This window comes from Aquarana catesbeiana, linkage group LG01, assembly GCF_042186555.1.
Source record: "Aquarana catesbeiana isolate 2022-GZ linkage group LG01, ASM4218655v1, whole genome shotgun sequence".
NCBI classification, from domain to species: Eukaryota; Metazoa; Chordata; class Amphibia; order Anura; family Ranidae; genus Aquarana; species Aquarana catesbeiana.
In genome coordinates this window covers 477,942,198-477,961,481 of record NC_133324.1, presented here as the reverse complement: position 1 = coordinate 477,961,481, position 19,284 = coordinate 477,942,198, and the positions used below count along the sequence as shown (strand labels likewise).

The 19,284-nt window shown below is 43.7% G+C and overlaps 1 protein-coding gene across 1 annotated transcript in view; it reads right to left on the bottom strand.

The window, feature by feature from the left end:
* SHOC1 (shortage in chiasmata 1) overlaps nucleotides 1-19,284 on the bottom strand; it is a 447,382-nt gene that overhangs the window by 166,044 nt on the left and 262,054 nt on the right. The window lies entirely within an intron of this gene.

Sequence of the window (19,284 nt, the reverse complement as noted above, 5' to 3'; positions counted from 1 at the left end):
AATTAATGGCTGTTTGAAACAGGCGGAACCGGCTGGCCAGAATTCCAAACGCATTCTCAACCACTCTTCTAGCTCTGGCCAGCCGGTAATTAAAAACCCTCCTCTCCGGGGTGAGTGTTCTTTGGGGGAATGGCCTCATGAGGTGCTTGCTGAGAGCGAAGGCTTCATCGGCAATGAAGACAAAGGGGAGTCCTTCCACGTTATCCTCATCAGGTGGCAATCCCAGGCCACCACTCTGGAGACGCTGGCAGAACTCCGTCTGGGCAAATACTCCTCCATCCGACATCCGGCCATTCTTCCCCACGTCCACATATAAAAAATCATAGTGTGCCGACACCACCGCCATTAAAACAATACTGTGGAACCCCTTATAATTAAAATAATATGACCCCGAATGGGGTGGTGGCACAATGTGGACATGTTTCCCATCTATAGCCCCTCCACAATTGGGAAAGTCCCAACGGCTGGCAAAATGGGATGCCACAGTCTGCCATTCCTGTGGCGTTGAAGGAAACTGGGAAATCAAAAAAGAAAACCAAAATCAATTAATTTGTAAGCTAACATTGCAAGAAAATTAGACAATTAAAAACATTATTCCCCAGCATCAGTATAACATTCAATAATTTAATTGTTCTGGAATAACTAATATGGAAAGGCACACTTATCAGATTGCTCACCCCCTCTGATGGAACATTGATTACATTTTAGGGGGTTGTGAAATCCCTAAAAAAAATTACTTTTAGGACACGCAGGAATTTAGGGACTAAAAAGGCTACAAGACTGCAGTTGTCGCACTCTGCAGGTGCAGTTGCTAACCAGCTTACAGTAAATGAGGTAATGTAAAAAGGCATTCATGTTGCAAGGAGTACACAATCACATGCAAGGGCAATTAATGAAAACACTTTGAGGCTTGCATATGATTTGATGATGGAAATCAGCAGAGCTTCTGCTCATTTACTAAAGCACTGGAACAAATGCACTTGTAGAGTGCACATGCATTTTGCAAAGTGCCACATATATTTGCTTTAGACAAATCAACACCACAGAACATTCCAGCAAATTTTAACGAGGGTGGGGGTGGGGGGGTTGTGAAATCTAGATAATTGCTCATTAGCAGCAAACTATTTGGAGTGAGTTTAGGTGGGGGGGGGGGGTTGTGAAATCTAGATAATTGCTCATTAGCAGCAAACTATTTGGAGTGAGTTTAGGTGGGGGGGGGGGGGTTGTGAAATCTAGATAATTGCTCATTAGCAGCAAACTATTTGGAGTGAGTTTAGGTGGGGGGGGGGGGTTGTGAAATCTAGATAATTGCTCATTAGCAGCAAACTATTTGGAGTGAGTTTAGGTGGGGGGGGGGGGGGTTGTGAAATCTAGATAATTGCTCATTAGCAGCAAACTATTTGGAGTGAGTTTAGGTGGGGGGGGGGGTTGTGAAATCTAGATAATTGCTCATTAGCAGCAAACTATTTGGAGTGAGTTTAGGTGGGGGGGGGGGGGTTGTGAAATCTAGATAATTGCTCATTAGCAGCAAACTATTTGGAGTGAGTTTAGGTGGGGGGGGGGGGTTGTGAAATCTAGATAATTGCTCATTAGCAGCAAACTATTTGGAGTGAGTTTAGGTGGGGGGGGGGGGTTGTGAAATCTAGATAATTGCTCATTAGCAGCAAACTATTTGGAGTGAGTTTAGGTGGGGGGGGGGGGGGGTTGTGAAATCTAGATAATTGCTCATTAGCAGCAAACTATTTGGAGTGAGTTTAGGTGGGGGGGGGGGGGGGGTTGTGAAATCTAGATAATTGCTCATTAGCAGCAAACTATTTGGAGTGAGTTTAGGTGGGGGGGGGGGGGGGGGTTGTGAAATCTAGATAATTGCTCATTAGCAGCAAACTATTTGGAGTGAGTTTAGGTGGGGGGGGGGGGGGTTGTGAAATCTAGATAATTGCTCATTAGCAGCAAACTAAATACACTCAAACAAAATACATTCCAAATGAGTAGACTAGGTGGATATGTTCCCATCACTTCATGCTGGGAAGGTTATTGAAGGAAAATATACATGCATGACAAAAAATAACAGGAAAAAAATCCAGCATGTGTGAGGATAAAAAGGGGACATTCACACTATATTGCAATGATGGTAAGTAGTGTTTGAAGCAAGAAATACATTATATTATCAAAGATTACATAAAAGAACATGTGATGCTAATAAAAGAAAAATATCTTACCTTAATATAGTCCTTCTGCAGGACCTGTATGATGGCAGAACAGGTCTCTGGGATAATGATCCCCAGAGCCTGGGGGGAGATGCCTGTCGAGAACTTAAGGTCCTGCAGGCTTCTCCCTGTGGCCAAATACCGCAAGGTAGCGACCAGCCTCTGCTCCGGAGTGATGGCTTGCCTCATGCAGGTATCCTGCCTGCTGATATAGGGGGTCAGCAAAGCCAACAAACGGTCAAAAACGGGGTCCGTCATCCGGAGAAAGTTCCTGAAATCCTCAGGATTATTCTCACGGATCTCACGGAGCAAAGGCATGTGACAGAACTGGTCACGCTGAAGCAACCAATTCTTGGTCCATGAACTCCTCCTCGCCCTGTTCATGGACTGGTCTTGGGCTGAAGAATAAACTACAGCACCAAGCACATACAATGCACGAGCTCGACGACGAGTACGTACAGGTAACATGGCTTCAAAACGGTCGGCTGGTCAGAACGCACTAAACAGAACGCACTGAAGAACAGCAAGGCCTGTGAAGAACGACCTGAAAATCAGTAACGAGCGGCCAATAAAACAAAGATTTCTCAATGCCAACTGACCAAACGCACTGAAAAGCAGATACAAACCTCACAAGCACAGACTGAACAACAGTTAAAACGAACTGAAAAATACGAGTCTCACAAGCGCGAATCGTCTCTCACCAAACTTCTACTAACACGAGATAAACACGAGATTAGCAGAAGGAGCCCAAAGGGTGTCGTACGGGCTATTGAACTTCCGTTTTATAGTCTCGTCGGACTTGGTGTACGTCACCGCGTACTAGGCTGTCGTACTTTTGTGTGGTCGTGTGTGTGCAAGTCCGTTCGTAACAAAGTCTGCCGCAAGTCCGCCGAAGGTACGTCGGAAGTCTGTCGGACAGGCTGTCGGACTTTTGTAGACGAAAAGTCCGACCGTGTGTACGCGGCATTACAGTAAAGAACCCTCTACACAGTTTAAGGTTAAACCTCTTTTCTTCTAATTTTAATGAGTGGCCACGTGTCTTATTAAACTCCCTTCCGCAGAAAAGTTTTATCCCTATTGTGGGGTCACCAGTATGGTATTTGTTAATTGAAATCATATCCCCTCTCAAGCTTCTCTTCTCAAGAGAGAATAAGTTCAGTGCTCGCAAACTTTCTTCATAACTACTATCTTCCAGACCCTTTATTGGCTTTGTTGCCCTTCTCTGTACTCACTCCATTTCCAGCACATCCTTCCTGGGGGCTGGTGCCCAGAACTGAACAGCATACTCCAGGTGAGGCCGGACCAAAGTCTTGTAGAGTGGGAGATTTATCGCTTTATCCCTGGAGTTAATCCCCTATTTAATGCATGCCAATATTCTGTTTGCTTTGTTAGTAGCAGCTTGGCATTGCATGCCACTGCTGAGCTTATCATCTACTAGGACCCCCAGGTCCTTTTCCATCCTAGATTCCCCCAGAGGTTCACCCCCTAGTGAGGAGATTGCATTCACATTTTTGCCACCCAAATGCATTATTTTACATTTTTCTACATTAAACCTCATTTGCCATGTAGTTGCCCACCCCATTCATTTGTTCAGATCTTAAGGTTTACACATCCTGCAGAGAAGTTATTGCCCTGCTTAGCTTAGTATCGTCCTCAAATACAGAGATTGAACTGTTTACCCCATCCTACAGGTCGTTTATGAACAAATTAAACAGGACTGGTCCAAGCACAGAACCCTGGGGGACCCCACTTTCCACCCCTGACCATTCCGAATATTGCCCATTTATCACCACCTTCTGAACTCACCCTTGTAGCCAGTTTTCAATCAAGGTACTCACCCTATGGTCCACGCCAATGGACCTTACTTTGTACAGTAAATGTTTATGGGGAACTGTGTCAAATGCTTTTGCAAAATCCAGATACACCACATCTACGGGCATTTCTTTATATAGATGGCAGTTCACCTCCTCATAGAAGGTTAATACAGGCATACCCCACTTTTGTAGATTGCCTTATCATCCCCTCCAAGAGCTTGCATACTATTGATGTTAGGCTAATTGGTCTGTAATTCCAGTGTCATTTAAGTGTCATTTCATGAGATAATTTATGAGGGCGTGTTTAGGGGCGGAATTAGGGGAGGGGAGGGGTGGGGCAGGTTCGGGGTTGGGTGGGGCAACTGGTGGTGAGTAACCCTTGAGGCCTGGCTAGTAGCTCAGGACTTGAAATTTTGAGCCCTGACTTGCACAGTACAAAGAAACTAATTTCTTGATCAGTGTTCATGGATCAAGAAGAAAAAGAAAGAGGAACAAATCATCTTTACGGCAATAGAGAGCAAAGCATCCCCAATTTTAAGAAGCTATCGTTGGAGATAGATTACCGGCTTCTGATCAACAATCTTACACCAATATTAGCAAGTGCTGAGAGGGTGAGGGCTGAATGCCCAATCCACAATTTAAGTCTAATAAAACTGTCACCCTTGCAAGTTGAGCGATCCAGAGAACTAACAGATACCGGTCATAAATAGCTCAGTTGGAGGGGATGGCCAATACACATCTCTGCGGTCAGGTTAGCAGTTATAACTGTGAAACTTCAGCATGTTTCATAACTCATTAAATAAAAGCACAGCCAGAATATAGACATATTTACCTCCCTCAGTTAATATATAGTGTTTTGATTTAAAACACAGCAGCCCTAGGAGTACGGGGAGCAGAACCAGCACAATTCATCTCCTAACCAAACTGGGCATCCAAAACCTGTCAAGTTTATATGCGTTTCAAAGCTAAATTCAGACTGGACAAAAATTCTGCATGTTAGCAGGCTGTACACAATAGATACTCAGAGGTATGAGTACCTATAGAAAACTGTATTTGGGACATCCCCAGAAACCATTCCTCAGACACTTTATTGGTCAGATGACACTTGTTTGATCCCAGAGAAAAAGGGAATGCCAGGACAGTTTGACAGTTCTCATGCACCATCAACCAAGAAACATCTGTCAAGTTATGAGAGCCAATAACACCTTGCTGATTGACTGAACTCTGCTGAAACCAGGACATTGCAAGTTTTCTTCCATTTCAACTTGGTTTAATTTCTCTGTTGTTGTCTCTTTATTTCTTTGAAACAGACTTTATCTGTAAATATTCTATTTGCATCATTTTGACCTTATAATTTTTAAACCCTAATTTGAAGTGTTTAAAAAAAAAATCCCTGTCTCTTGAAGAGCGCTACTGTATAGTATAAATCCTGTGAACACACCTGTCTGTGGTGACAGTGTGTGTGACAGACGTTTATTCTAAAATCATAGTTGGTATTGCTAATCTTGTTCTGACTCTTTGGTTAAATTTGGTGGTGGCAATTGAAGGGTTAATTGCTTAATTAACATAACCCAGTGACAATCGCTCTCAGGCTGTTGGCATCTAGATTGTGGTCTCGCGAGCTGGAAAATCTTGGCATTGTCATGCAAGTGACAGCGCGGTGTGAGATTAGACAGTTCTTTGACACAAGTTGGTGAGAAGGGAACGGGTTGGATATCTGCGTTCATCACAGTACCTACTATGTACGTACAGCACTGTTTGGTACTCTCAAACTGTGTCTCGCCTGCGTTGCTTGCAAGTTCTACATACATTTGCCATAAAAGTTCTATGGCTGTACTGTTCTCTATTTGTACTTACAGAAAAGCTGGACATAGATGGTTTGAATCTTGGCCGGTTGAGCAGGGACCGGTCGAGATTCAAACCAAATATGGTCGGGATAATTGTACCCAAGATGATCCAGAGATCATCTTGGGTACAACCAGCATGTCTGATTTTTCATGCGATTATTGCCAGCAGCTATAGCTGCTAGCAATAATCACTATAAGTTCTCCCGATAAGGATAGCTCCATGCCCCCCCACTGGGAGAGCAAAATAGCTTTGCAAAGGGGATTCAGTCAGTTTCGATGGAGGAATCAAGTGATTTTCTTTCTTACAACCCATTGTGACAGAAAAGAAAATTTCACTATGGTCAGCCTAAACCTTCTGAAATGGAAAAAAAAAAAAATGAAGGGTCCTAAGTTCTAAAAGGCATATATGTTGATCTGGACATAAATAATGCTAAAATTATTCATTTACCAGAAATACTGACAGTTTGATTTTTAACACGTTAATCTTCTTTGTATTAATAAGGTTTATTCAGAATATGTGAAGTGTTCTAGAAATAATGTGTGAAGAAATAATGTAAATAAGAATGCTTTCAAAAACATACATTTTACTTGTTTATTTTGATCAATTTAACCGCTTTAGCCCTGGAAGATTGTACCCGTTCCTGACCAGAGCACTTTTTGCGATTCGGCACTGCGTCGCTTTAACTGACAATTGCGCGGTCATGCGACGTTGCACCCAAACAAAATTGACGCCCTTTTTTCCCCACTAATAGAGCTTTCTTTTGGTGGTATTTGATCACCTCTACAGTTTTTATTTTTTGCGCTATAAACAAAAAAAGAGCGTCAATTTTGGAAAAAAAGCATTATTTTTTACTTTTTGCTATAATAAATATCCCTCAAAAATATATAAAAAAACTATTTTTTTCCTCTGTTTAGGCCAATATGTATTATTCTACATATTTTTGGTAAAAAAAAATTGCAATACGCGTATATTGATTGGTTTACGCAAAAGTTATAGTGTCTACAAAATAGGGGATAGTTTTATGGCATTTTTATTATTAATTTTTTTTTTTAATAGTAATGGCGGCGATCTGCGATTTTTATAGGGACTGCGACATTATGGAGGACACGTCGGACAATTTTGACACATTTTTGGGACCATTGGCATTTATACAGCAATCAGTGCTATCAAAATGCATTGATTACTGTAAAAATGTCACTGGCAGGGAAGGGGTTATCACTAGGGGGCGATCAAGGGGTTTATTGTGTTCCCTGAGAGGTGAATCTAACTGATTCTAACTCTGTATGAACAGACGATCTGCCACTTCTCCCCTCAGAGAACCGGAAACTGTGTGTTTACACACACAGATCCGGTTCTCGGTGTGCCCCGAGCGATCGCGGGAGCCCGGCAGTGATTGCGACTGCTGGGCACTCGCATCGGCTCCGTGGGCGAGCAGGGAGCGCCCACCCCTTGTGGCCACAGGGAAAAGCCACGTTACATAACGTCATTTCACACAGCCATGCCATTCTGCCGCAGTACAACTGCGGCGGCTGGTTGGCAAGTGGTTAAAAAAGTGGTGAGTGAAGAGTGAGTGAACAGAAGAAATTTAAAGTGGATGTAAACCTGATTCATGAAATTTGAGCTGGGCACATATATCTGTAGTGTTTTATTATCTCTCTCCAAAGAGTCCCATATGTTTCTTCTGTTCCGTAGCTCTGTTTCCAGTCTGATAACTTCTGACAAGTTCTCCGAGATGGGAGATAAAAGCAGCCTGAAGTTTGTGTCAAGGGAAGTTTCTATAAATAGATTAGCAGTGAGCTTGCCTTCTCACAGCAGAGTTCTGCACATTACTTCCTTCCTTTGCCAACGTGGAGTGGGGGTGTGTGCCTTTCCTCCAAGCAGCTGTCTTGGCTGAATGCCAATAATCCACTCCCAGTGCTGAACAGGAAGAGAAAATTTGTAACACGATCTGCACTTTCTAAAGGATATATAAAAGCTGAAGACAGCAGATATACAGTACCTCACAAATGTGAGTACACCCCTCACATTTTTGTAAATATTTTATTATATCTTTTCATGTGGCAACACTGAAGAAATGACACTTTGCTACAATGTAAAGTAGTAAGTGTACAGCTTGTATAACAGTGTAAATTTGCTGTCCCCTCAAAATAACTCAACACACAGCCATTAATGTCTAAACCGCTGGCAACAAAAGTGAGTACACCCCTAAGTAAAAATGTCCAAATTGGGCCCGATTAGCCATTTTCCCTCCCCTGATGTCATGTGACTCGATAGTGTTACAAGGTCTCAGGTGTGAATGGGGAGCAGGTGCGTTATCGCTCTCACTCTCTCATTCTGGTCACTGGAAGTTCAACATGGCACCTCATGGCAAAGAACTCTCTGAGGATCTGAAAAAAAGAATTGTTGCTCTACATAAAGATTGCCTAGGCTATAAGAAGATTGACAAGAACCTGAAACTGAGCTGCAGCACGGTGGCCAAAACCATACAGCGGTTTAACAGGACAGGTTCCACTCAGAACAGGCCTCGCCATGGTCAACCAAAGAAGTGGAGTGCACGTGTTCAGCATCATATCCAGAGGTTGTCTTTGGGAAATAGACGTATGAGTGCTGCCAGCATTGCTGCAGAGGACGAAGGGGTGGGGGGTCAGCCTGTCAGTGCTCAGACCACACGCCTCGCCATGGTCAGCCAAAGAAGTTGAGTGCACATGCTCAACATCATATCCAGAGATGAAAAGGGGATATCCGAAAAGAACTGCTTAGACAAAGGTGTGCCACATCCCAAATAAATATGGAAATGGAGAGACCCCCTAGGGGTAGGACTTTTTAGGCACTACCACAACAGTATATATATAAAAAAATGTATAAAGTTTATTGTACACATGAAAAACACATAATAAACACATATGCAAAGGATGCATATTATGGTACAAACGTTTAGCAAAATGACACAGTACACAATCCTGAACCCAACGACGTTTCATCAGGGATTTTCACAGGAAGTACAGTGTCTATGAGATTTAAGTACACAGTAATCAGCCAACAAGTCCTGACATATAATGCTACATAAGTATTGAATAAAATAGACATGGCAATACTTACATCATAATTGCTAAAAAAGTACATTTACGTATCCCAAAAATTTTAAAAAGTGAGGAATATCAAGGCATAGAGCTTCCCGCAGATCAAGTCCACCAAATAATAGGCAATAGGAAAAAGAGAGGAGGCCATGAAATGGAGGGGGATGTATGTCCCCTTCCTCACACCCAACAGCCCCACTGGGTTCCCAGTGATCAGACCAACAGCGGGCTGGCATATGCACTGGGGCCCAAAAGGAATGAAGAGTCTGGAAGAAAAGCAGGGGGAAAAATGAGAAAAGAAAGGCAAACAAAGGTATAAGTAGCGATGGATGTGAGAATTAGGAGGGGGAAACAATGTTGCCCCTCCAAACAGTAAGAACATACAAAAATAGTAAAGACCTACCTAGGTTAGAAGATGGTAACACTCATAGACCGGTGGAAAATGGGGGAAGATGGCTGGGAGGTCTGGGGAATCAAAAGCTGAGGGAACCACTGTCTGATGGGAATGCTGTTAAAAAATAAAAAGCACCCAACAAGGTATATATATGACACAGAAAACATATGACTGTGCAAATTGGTGTAATAAATTGAAATAATAGAACATACCAGGTTTATGCCTCCCTTCTCTCCCCCTGTGACGTGCCGGTTCCGGTATGTTTTTTTTTTTTTCCTTCCTTGCTTTTTTGTTTATAGTATTTTTTTCTTTCTTATTTGATTCCCATTGGCCATCTTCATTTTATCTGTGCGGCGCATGCACGCGGCATCCTCTGCGCCTGGGCCTTGTGGAGGTGCAGCGCAGTGACGACTCAGGGGGCCCGCCCATGGAGGTTTGGTCGAGGGTAGACACTCAGCTGATTGGCATTTTGTGGATCAGCTGTGTGTTTGCGTTCCTATTTATATGACTCAGTCACTGCAGGTCAGGTAGGGGCAGGACGCTCTTTGGAGGAGTCTGTGATTGGAACTATAGCTATCTGGGTAAATCATACTTGTTTTTTTCTTACACTATTGGTCATCCTTTTTTGATACACCAATTTGCACAGTCATATGTTTTCTGTCTCATATATATATACCTTGTTGGGTGCTTTTTATTTTTGACCTTGTTGGCTGATTACTGTATACTTAAATCTCATAGACACTGTACTTCCTGTGAAAATCCCTGATGAAGGAGACTACAGTTCATCTCTGAAACGTTGTTGGGTTCAGGATTGTGTACCATGTCATTTTGCTAAACGTTTGTACCATAATATACATCCTTTTCATATGTGTTTATTATGTGTTTTTCATGTGTACAATAAACGATATACATTTTTATATATATATATATATACTATTGTGGTAGTGCCTAAAAAGTCCCACCCCTAGGGGGTCCCTCCATTTCCAACATCATATCCAGAGGTTGTCTTTGGGGAATAAACGTATGAGTGCTGCCAGCATTACTGCAGAGGTTGAAGGGGTGGAGGGTCAGCCTGTCAGTGCTCAGACCATACACCACACATTGCATCAAATTGGTCTGCATGGCTGTCGTTCCAAAAGGAAGCCTCTTCTAAAGATGATGCGCAAGAAGCCCACAAACAATTTGCTGAAGGCAAGCAGACTAAGGATATAGATTACTGGAACCATGTCCTGTGGTCTGATGAGACCAAGATAAACTTATTTGGTTCAGATGGCGTCAAGTGTGTGTGGCGGTAACCAGGTGAGGAGTACAAAGACAAGTGTGTCTTGCCTACAGTCAAGCATGGTGGTGGGAGTGTCATGGTCTGGGGCTGCATGAGTGCTGCTGGCACTGGGGAGCTACAGCTCATTGAGGGAACCATGAATGCCAACATGTACTGCGACATACTGAAGCAGGGCATGATCACCTCCCAAAGGAGACTTGGCCGCAGGGCAGTATTACAACATTCTCAAACGGAAGGTGGAGGAGCGCAAGTTCTCTAACATCTACCAGTTCCGTGATGTCATCATGGAGGAGTAGAAGAGAACTCCAATGGCAAACTGTGAAGCTCTGGTGAACTCCATCCCCAAGAGGGTTAAGGCAGTGCTGGAAAATAATGGTGGCCACACAAAATATTGACACTTTGGGCCCAATTTGGACATATTTACTTAGGGGTGTACTCACTTTTGTTGCCAGCGGTTTAGACATTAATAGCTGTGTGTTGAGTTATTTTGAGGGGACAGCAAATTTACACTGTTTTATACAAGCTGTGCACTCACTACTTTATGTTGTAGAAAAGTGTAATTTCTTCAGTGTTGCCACATGAAAAGATATAATAAAATATTTGCAAAAATGTGAGGGCTGTACTCACTTTTGTGAGATACTGTACATGTAAAACTTATGTCACTTCACTGGGTATATGTGAGGGTTTACATCCGCTTTAAGTTAATATTTGAATACCTTTTGGCTTCAAAAAAGCATCAATTCTTTTAGGTACACTTGCACACAGTTTTTGAAGCAAATCAGCAATAGTCAGCAATATTATATTATTATTATTAATATTATACAGGATTTATATAGCGCCAACAGTTTGTTCAGCGCTTCACAACGTTACGGTAGACAGTACAATATGTTTACATTTCAATTTTTTTTTTAATTCCTTTAGATTAGAGTGACATTTTATTTCATTATAATTTATTTTGGATTTGTTTAAATTCGTTCCTATTGTAATTCCGAAATTCGGATAAATCCAAATTTCTGAATATCGAAAAATTCATCCGAATTTCGATTCGGAACTAAATGGACTGCACATTTCTAGCTGGCATTACATTTAGAAAATCAATCTTTATTTCTTTTAAGTGAGAACAGGCATTGAGAATAATCTCAGTAATTTTGAATACAATGCCCTTTTAAAGAAAAGTAATGATAAAGAATATTGCAACTTGTTTTGACAACCCCTCCAAAGTGTTTTGGTACTTAGAAGTCTAGTAATAAAGCGTTCAATTTTGGATACCTAAAGATTAACCATATGTCTGCTGACAAATCCTCCACCTGACACGTGCACCAAAATCCAACCATGGCAAAAAGTTTTCCACATGGATTTCTTCATCTTTCCCTGTGAAAATTGATCTCAGGGCAGACTTATAATGCAATGATTAAATTCAGTTAAAGTGTTTGTTAACCCCTCCAAAAAAATTACAGATCCTGGTTTCTTAAAGCAGATTACACAGCACAGTGCTTGTGCTGTGTAATCTGCCCCCCTCTAAACTGTAATAAACCTGGCTGATTCTGCCACTTTCTGTATTCCTCTCTCTTTGCTGACCACGATAATCAGGGCTGCTGAGCCCTGACCACCATGGTCAGAGTACGTCCCTTCGTCATCCCTGCCTGTCAACTCCGTGTCTGTGTCTCTGTCTCCACCTCCCCCATCCCAGCCGCTATTAGTAAAAATAAACTTTTACAAATGTTCACTGGCAGCCCCTCTATTATAGGCAGGCCTAGCACACTGTATAAGTATTTTTATAAAAACGAGGCTTGTAAATACAATTTTAGCGCGATCTTCAGGCCAGTCACGTGACTCACGGACGGTCTCCAGGGCTACTGCATAAGGGGCTGAGCAGCCATGTGATCTCCCCGGCTGACGTCAGAGAGAGATCTTGGCCCCTCCTGCAGAAGCCATCCATCGGAGCTGTACAGCGGCCGGGAGTCATGTGACCGGCCTGAAGATCGCCCTAAATCAGTATTTACAAGGCTCATTTTTATAAAAGACTTACAGAGTGTGCTATACCTGCCTATAATAGAGGGGCTGGCAGTGATCTGCCCATATGGTTAACAAACACTTTAAGGATTCATTATAAAAATCATTAAACATACTTTTGCATACAGATGGCAAAGTACCAGAATCTGTCTTGATATCAGGGAGGATCATCAATGTCAGCTGACGACGCCCTTGTGAAAGGACATTTACAATTATAATGTGTTTGATTTGGTAAAGATATTTTTTGTTACTACTAAATCAGAGCTGATTGGGACACAGCCTCACCTGACACAGCCTTTGCCTGGGAAACAACAGTGATTGGCCAGCTAACCTTTAAATCACCTGTATCAGCACACAATCAATGCTCACAATCAATGATACAGTTGCTTACCTTGAAAGCTACTGCTTGAACTAGTGGATATCTGCTCTTTATATTTCGTGTATGACCCGGCTAGTTTTGACCCTGCTTGCTCACTTCTGATTCAGTACCGTTTAGACTCTGATCTACCGGTGTATGACCCAGCTTGCCTAGACTACGCTTGCCTGATTCAACTGTAGTACCTTCATCTGCAGCAGTGAACTACAAGGTCCAGCCAATACCTACCTTCATTTGCAGCGGTGAACTACAAGCACCAGCAAACATCTACCTTCATCTGCAGCGGTGAACTACAAGTCCCAGCTGACTTGCTCTGCTTAGACCTGCTTATGGTATGTGCTCTTGTTCCTTGAACCCTTTGCATAATCAGCACACCTGAACTGTTACCTGTTATCTGCTCCTAGCCTGACATTATCACGAGCCATACATAAAAAGGGAAGACTATCATGGATCCTGGGCAGGCTCAGTTGTTTGCACAGGAACTTTGCCGTTTATCCCATCAAGTCCAGGAAATGGCCACAGAGCTCACCAAGGTGCAATCTCCTTCTACTACCACCGCTACAAAAACGCCATCATCTGAACCGAAAATTCCTTTGCTTGACTGGTTTTCTGGTGACCGTAAAGGGTTTTGCAACTTTAAAAACAGCTGCAAATTATATTTCAAGTTAAAGCCATCCTCGTCTGGCTCTGAATCTCAGAGGGTTCAGATAATTATTTCACTACTACAGGGTGACCCCCAGGCTTGGGCCTTTAACCTGGAACCAAACCATCCGGCCCTGCTAACAGTAGATCCTTCTACTGTTAGCGTAGATAAAATGAAGATGGCCTTCTTTGAAGCCCTCGGGTTGCTATATGATGATCCAGATCGTGCTACTACTGCAGAATCAGCACTGCGTAACTTACAGCAAGGAACTACCACTGCTGAAATGTATTGCACAGAGTTTCGCAGATGGGCCCCCGGAATCTGGCTGGAATGATGCAGCTCTCCGCAGCCTGTTTAGAATAGGCCTTTCAGATGCAATTAAGGATGCTCTGGTCAACTTTTCCTACCCAGCCTCACTGGAGGAGGCTATGTGTCTAGCCATTAGAATTGACCGCCACCAGTGGAAGAGGAGGCGAGAACTTCCTACAGCTGTGCCAAATTATATACCTCCCTTGCCACCTGATTATTCCTCTTCCAGTGCCAGATCGGAGGAAGAACCAATGCAATTAGGCTGCACCCGTTTATCTGCTCATGAACACACATGCCGGTGTGACATGGGACTCTGCTTATATTGTGGCCTCAAGGGTCATATGCTCTGTTCTTGCCCTACATGTTCGGGAAACTCCAGGACCTAGGTGATTGTGGAGAAGTCATCTTAGGTCTGCTTTCATCTCCCCAGGAGGACAATCATATACTTTTACCCGCTGTTATCCACTTTAGGACTGGGGCTCATGAACTGCTGGCCTTTGTAGATTCTAGAGCCGCTGAGAATTTTATTGATAAAACTCTAATTACCTCTTTGTCCCTGGAAACTTATGCTCTAGAAGAACTTTCAGAACATGTTTTCTAAAGGGATTGCTGACACTTTACCTCCTCATCGCAGTTATGATTGTCCCATTGACCTCTTGCCTGACACTACACCTCGTCGAGGGAGAGTTTTTCCACGGTCTGAGCCAGAGAATCTTGCTTTGCAAGAATATATTCAGGAAAATCTAGCTAAGGGTTTCATCCGTCCCTCCACTTCTCCCGCAGGCGCAGGATGCTTCTTTGTCCCGAAAAAGGATGGGGGACTGAGACTTTGTGTTGACTACAGAGGTCTAAATAAGATAACTGTTCCCAATCGGTATCCTCTTCCTCTCATCACAGAGTTGTTCTCTCAAATCCAGGGAGCCAAGATCTTCTTCAAACTGGACTTAAGGGGAACCTATAATCTAGTGCTCAAATGGAAGATGGCCTTTAACACCAAGGATGGTCATTACGAATGTCTTGTCATGCCTTTCGGTCTCAGGAATGCGCCAGCTGTCTTTCAGAATTTTATGAATGACATTTTCCGTGACCTGTTGGGTTGCTTCATGCTTGTATATTTAGATGATATTTTGATATACTGTCCCAATCTTGAAACACATCAGAGGCACGTCTGCTCGGTATTGGCCCGATTAAAGACCCACTCCCTTTTTGTATAGCCCTAAAAGTGTTTATTCCATGTTAAACAAGTACCTTTCTTGGGCTACCTAATTTCTGACACAGGCCTCACCATGGATCCAGCCAAGATTCAAGCCATTTTAGACTGGGCACCACCTTCAGACCTGAAGGCAATTCAGTGCTTCCTTGGCTTTGCAAATTTCTATTGAAAATTCATTAAGAACTTTGCCACCATTGCACATACCATCACCTCTCTCACCAAAAAGACTCAGACTAAGTTTAAATGGACTACTGAAGCCCAGACTGCCTTCACTCAATTGAAGAAAGCCTTTACCTCTGCACCAATTCTACGCCATCCTGTTCCTGAGCTGCCCTTTATTGTAGAAGTAGATGCATCTGAAGTAGCGGTGGGGGCGCTTTTGTCACAAAAGGATCCTGTAAATCCTGCCATCCACCCCTGTGCCTTCTTGTCCCGTAAATATTCCCCAGCAAAGCGCAATTATGATATAGGCAACAGAGAACTTGTAGCCATAAAGCTAGCTTTGGAGGAATGGAGACATTGGCTGGAGGGAGCTCGCTATCCATTCATAGTTCTGACTGACCACAAAAACCTTGAATACATCCATTCTGCTAAAAGACTGAACTCACGTCAAGCCAGGTGGTCATTGTTCTTCTCCAGATTTGACTTCACAAGTTTTTATCTACCAGGGCCAAAAAACATTAAGGCTGATGCCTTGTCTCAAAGCTTTTTATCAGGGGCGCATGCGCGGCTCTCTAAGATGGCGGACGCGTGATCTCTGAGCTCCGCTCCCGTCCAGTGATCCGCGGATTCTGTACAGCTACATAAGCCACAAACAGCTCCAGAGACGAGAGGCCACGACTCCGCTGCACACCCTATGGGCAAAATCGGGGATCAGAGATCCCACTACCGAGCCATGCAACACCCGAGGCCCTTCTCCATCATGGACCGCTTCCTGACTAGGCCTCAATCCCCGATCTCGATTTCTCGGGGAAAACCAGAGGATTATGTCAGCACCTTAATGGCAGAGAACGGATCGCAGCAGCAGGCCATCCTCCCACACACAACTTCCTCTCCTCACCCAGTCCTGACCCCGGAGATGATGGATCTTAAACTCCAGGCCCTGGCCCAGCAGGTAACCAGAGACATTGCACAGGAAATGGGGAGAATACGATGCCAAAACCTGAGAATACGCAGAGTCCCTGAGACTGTTGCTGACAACAATATCAGGCCTTATCTCTTAGGCCTATTTAACACCCTGGTTCCTGAAGTTGTGGACATTGACTGGTGCCTCGACTTGGCTCATAGGTCCCTGGCCCCTAAACCCCCTGCGGGAGCCAGACCCGTGACATAGTGGTATGTTTCCACTTCTATGAGAGTAAAGAGACTCTAACCAGGGCCACACGCAACAGATCTGGCATTGACTACAAAGGAGACAGAATCCAACTGTTCAGTGACCTCTCCCCGATCACCCTGGCCAAGGATCGCTCTCTATGACCCATCACCTCTCATTTACAGTAACACAAGGTCCCTTATTTCTGGGGCTTCCCATTTCGCCTCAAAGTCACTCTAGATGGGGTCCAACACGTCCTTCGGGACCTTCAAGAAGTTGATGCATTCATCAAACGTCTGGGTCTGCCTCCACTTCCTGCAGACATAGATCAGGCTCTGCCTACCACCCCACGTCCATTGTCAGCCCCATCCATAATCTGGACCCCAGTGAGAGGAAGAGGATCAAAGGCCTACTCCACTCCCCAGCTCTCTCAACGCTCAAGACCACCCACCTGATTTGATGTGGACACTCTTTCCTTGTGCATATCCTTATTATGGCTCCATATTGGATCTGATTGATGTTTGAATCCCTATTTGGGCCCACTGTGTTTACAGTACGCCTCCTCTTGCAGGCGTCCTGCAAAGTTTAGGCTATTGCTGCTGCCTGTTTGCCTTTCTGTTATTGGATTCCATTTTCCATAGGAAACAGTTGTTTTTTCTTTCTTTTTTTTTTATCTAATGGTTCCCCCACAGCTGCATTTACCCAGGTTGCCCAGAGTTGTGCTCGGATAGGTAACGCTATTGGCAGATCACTGTGACGGGTAGTCACGGGTCCCTCAAAATTTTGGAGACGCCTATGCTCCCCTACTGCTCCTCAGGCTACGGCCGAGGATTCCTGAGTAACCCTTACTCAGGCCTTTTTGTGAAGTTGTTTTTTTCTTTTTTTCTCAGTTTTTGGGACTCACAGGCCTTTTTGTTTCTAAGCGACATAATCCTTCATGACCCTTTTTTTGGATCACCCCAAGTTTGCTCAAATGCTTCAGTTTTCCTTTTATTTTTTTATATTTTATGTTTTTTTATTCTTAGTCAAGTGAATGATCATCTCACGATAAGGGATCTTTTGATCAGGTTAAGGCCTGTACTTAGGCCACGCATACATATACTTACTGTTGGGCTGTTACCATTGTTTTGAATATCTCGAAGCTGAATTGTGATGTTTATCTATGGCTTTGAAACTGTTACCATATAATGTGAAAGGTTTGAATTCCATAAAAAAGAGGTGGATGGCCTTGAAGGAATTCAGGGGCTCCGGTGCAGATGTCATCTTGGTTCAGGAGACACACTTCCGGGCCGGGAGTTCCCTGAAATTTGTCTCTAGACACTTCCCAGTGTGCTTTCTAGCTTCGGACCCATCTGGAAGGGCTGCAGTGGCAGTCTTGGTCAAATGTTCGCGTCCCCTCCAGATCAAGTCCACCCATCTTGATCTTCATGGGCGTTATATAATTCTAGAAGGCACCTACTTATCTAACCCTATGAAGATCATGAATGTATATGCTCCTAACACAGGTCAAATTAAATTCCTTACTGAAGTTTTTGAACGATTACACAAAGTAGCTCATCCCTTTAAGATAGTTGGAGGTGACTTCAATGCTGTCCTCTCGCCCGGTCGGGATAGGAAATCATTGCTCCATGCCGTGTGCCCTCTTGCCCCACAATCCTTAGCCACTTCTTTTAGGAAGCTGATCCGCACCCACTGTCTGTTTGATGCTTGGCGAGTCAAGCACCCCGTGGGTCGTCAGTATTCGTTTTATTCCCCTCCCCACAAGATGTTTTCAAGATTGAATTATTTCCTAGTGACAGCTCCATTGATTTCCCACACAGTGTCCTCCGAACTGGGTCCAATTACCTGGTCGGACCACGCCCCTCTATACCTGGATCTTTGCCTCTCAGCTGCGTTTCCCAGGAGGTGCCGTTGGAGGCTAAACGAGTCTCTAATAAATCATCCTGAATCTAGAGATAAACTTCTCACCGCCCTAACTAAATATTTCCACTTAAACACAGGTTCCGTGTCCAGCCCATCCGTCCTCTGGGAGGCTCACAAGGCATTTTTTAGAGGACAGTGTATCTCTGTGGGATCCCAGAGAAAGAGAGCTTCGGTCCTTCAGAGGTCCTCTTTAATTTTTGAACTAGCGGCTGCCGAACGCTCCCTGCTACACACCCCCACGATGGTCCGGCTGCCCACGGTAACTTCTTTACGCAACCGTATAAAGTCTCTAGACATGTCTAAAATATATAAATCTATTCTATGGGCAAAACAAAAATTCTATGAATTTTCAAATAAACCGCATGGAATGTTAGTATCTAGGCTTAACCCTAGGCCCTACCTATCTTTCCCGGATCATATAAAACGCACAGATGGGACTCCCACTTACTGTTCACAGACAATGACTCAAGTATTTGGGGAATTTTATGACAAACTTTATAACTGCCTCTCCCCTGACCAACATCCCCCTTTTGACCAGACAGCTTTTGAAACATTTATGGCTGATCTCCACCTCCCCCGACTTACTGAGGCGGAGGTGCAGATTTTAAATGCACCCATTACTGAGGAGGAACTCATCCCATAAAGCTCCAGGTCCGGACGGCCTTCCCTACACTTATTATAAGACCTTTCTCCCGACTATATCGAAACACTTGGTATCTTTATATAACTCCCTTCTTCAAGGTCAACGCCCCTGCCAACAATTTTTACACTCCTATATTACGGTAATACCCAAACCGAACAAAGACCCATCGCTCCCAGACAGCTATAGGCCAATTGCGCTTTCAAATTCAGATTACAAGCTCTTTACGAAAA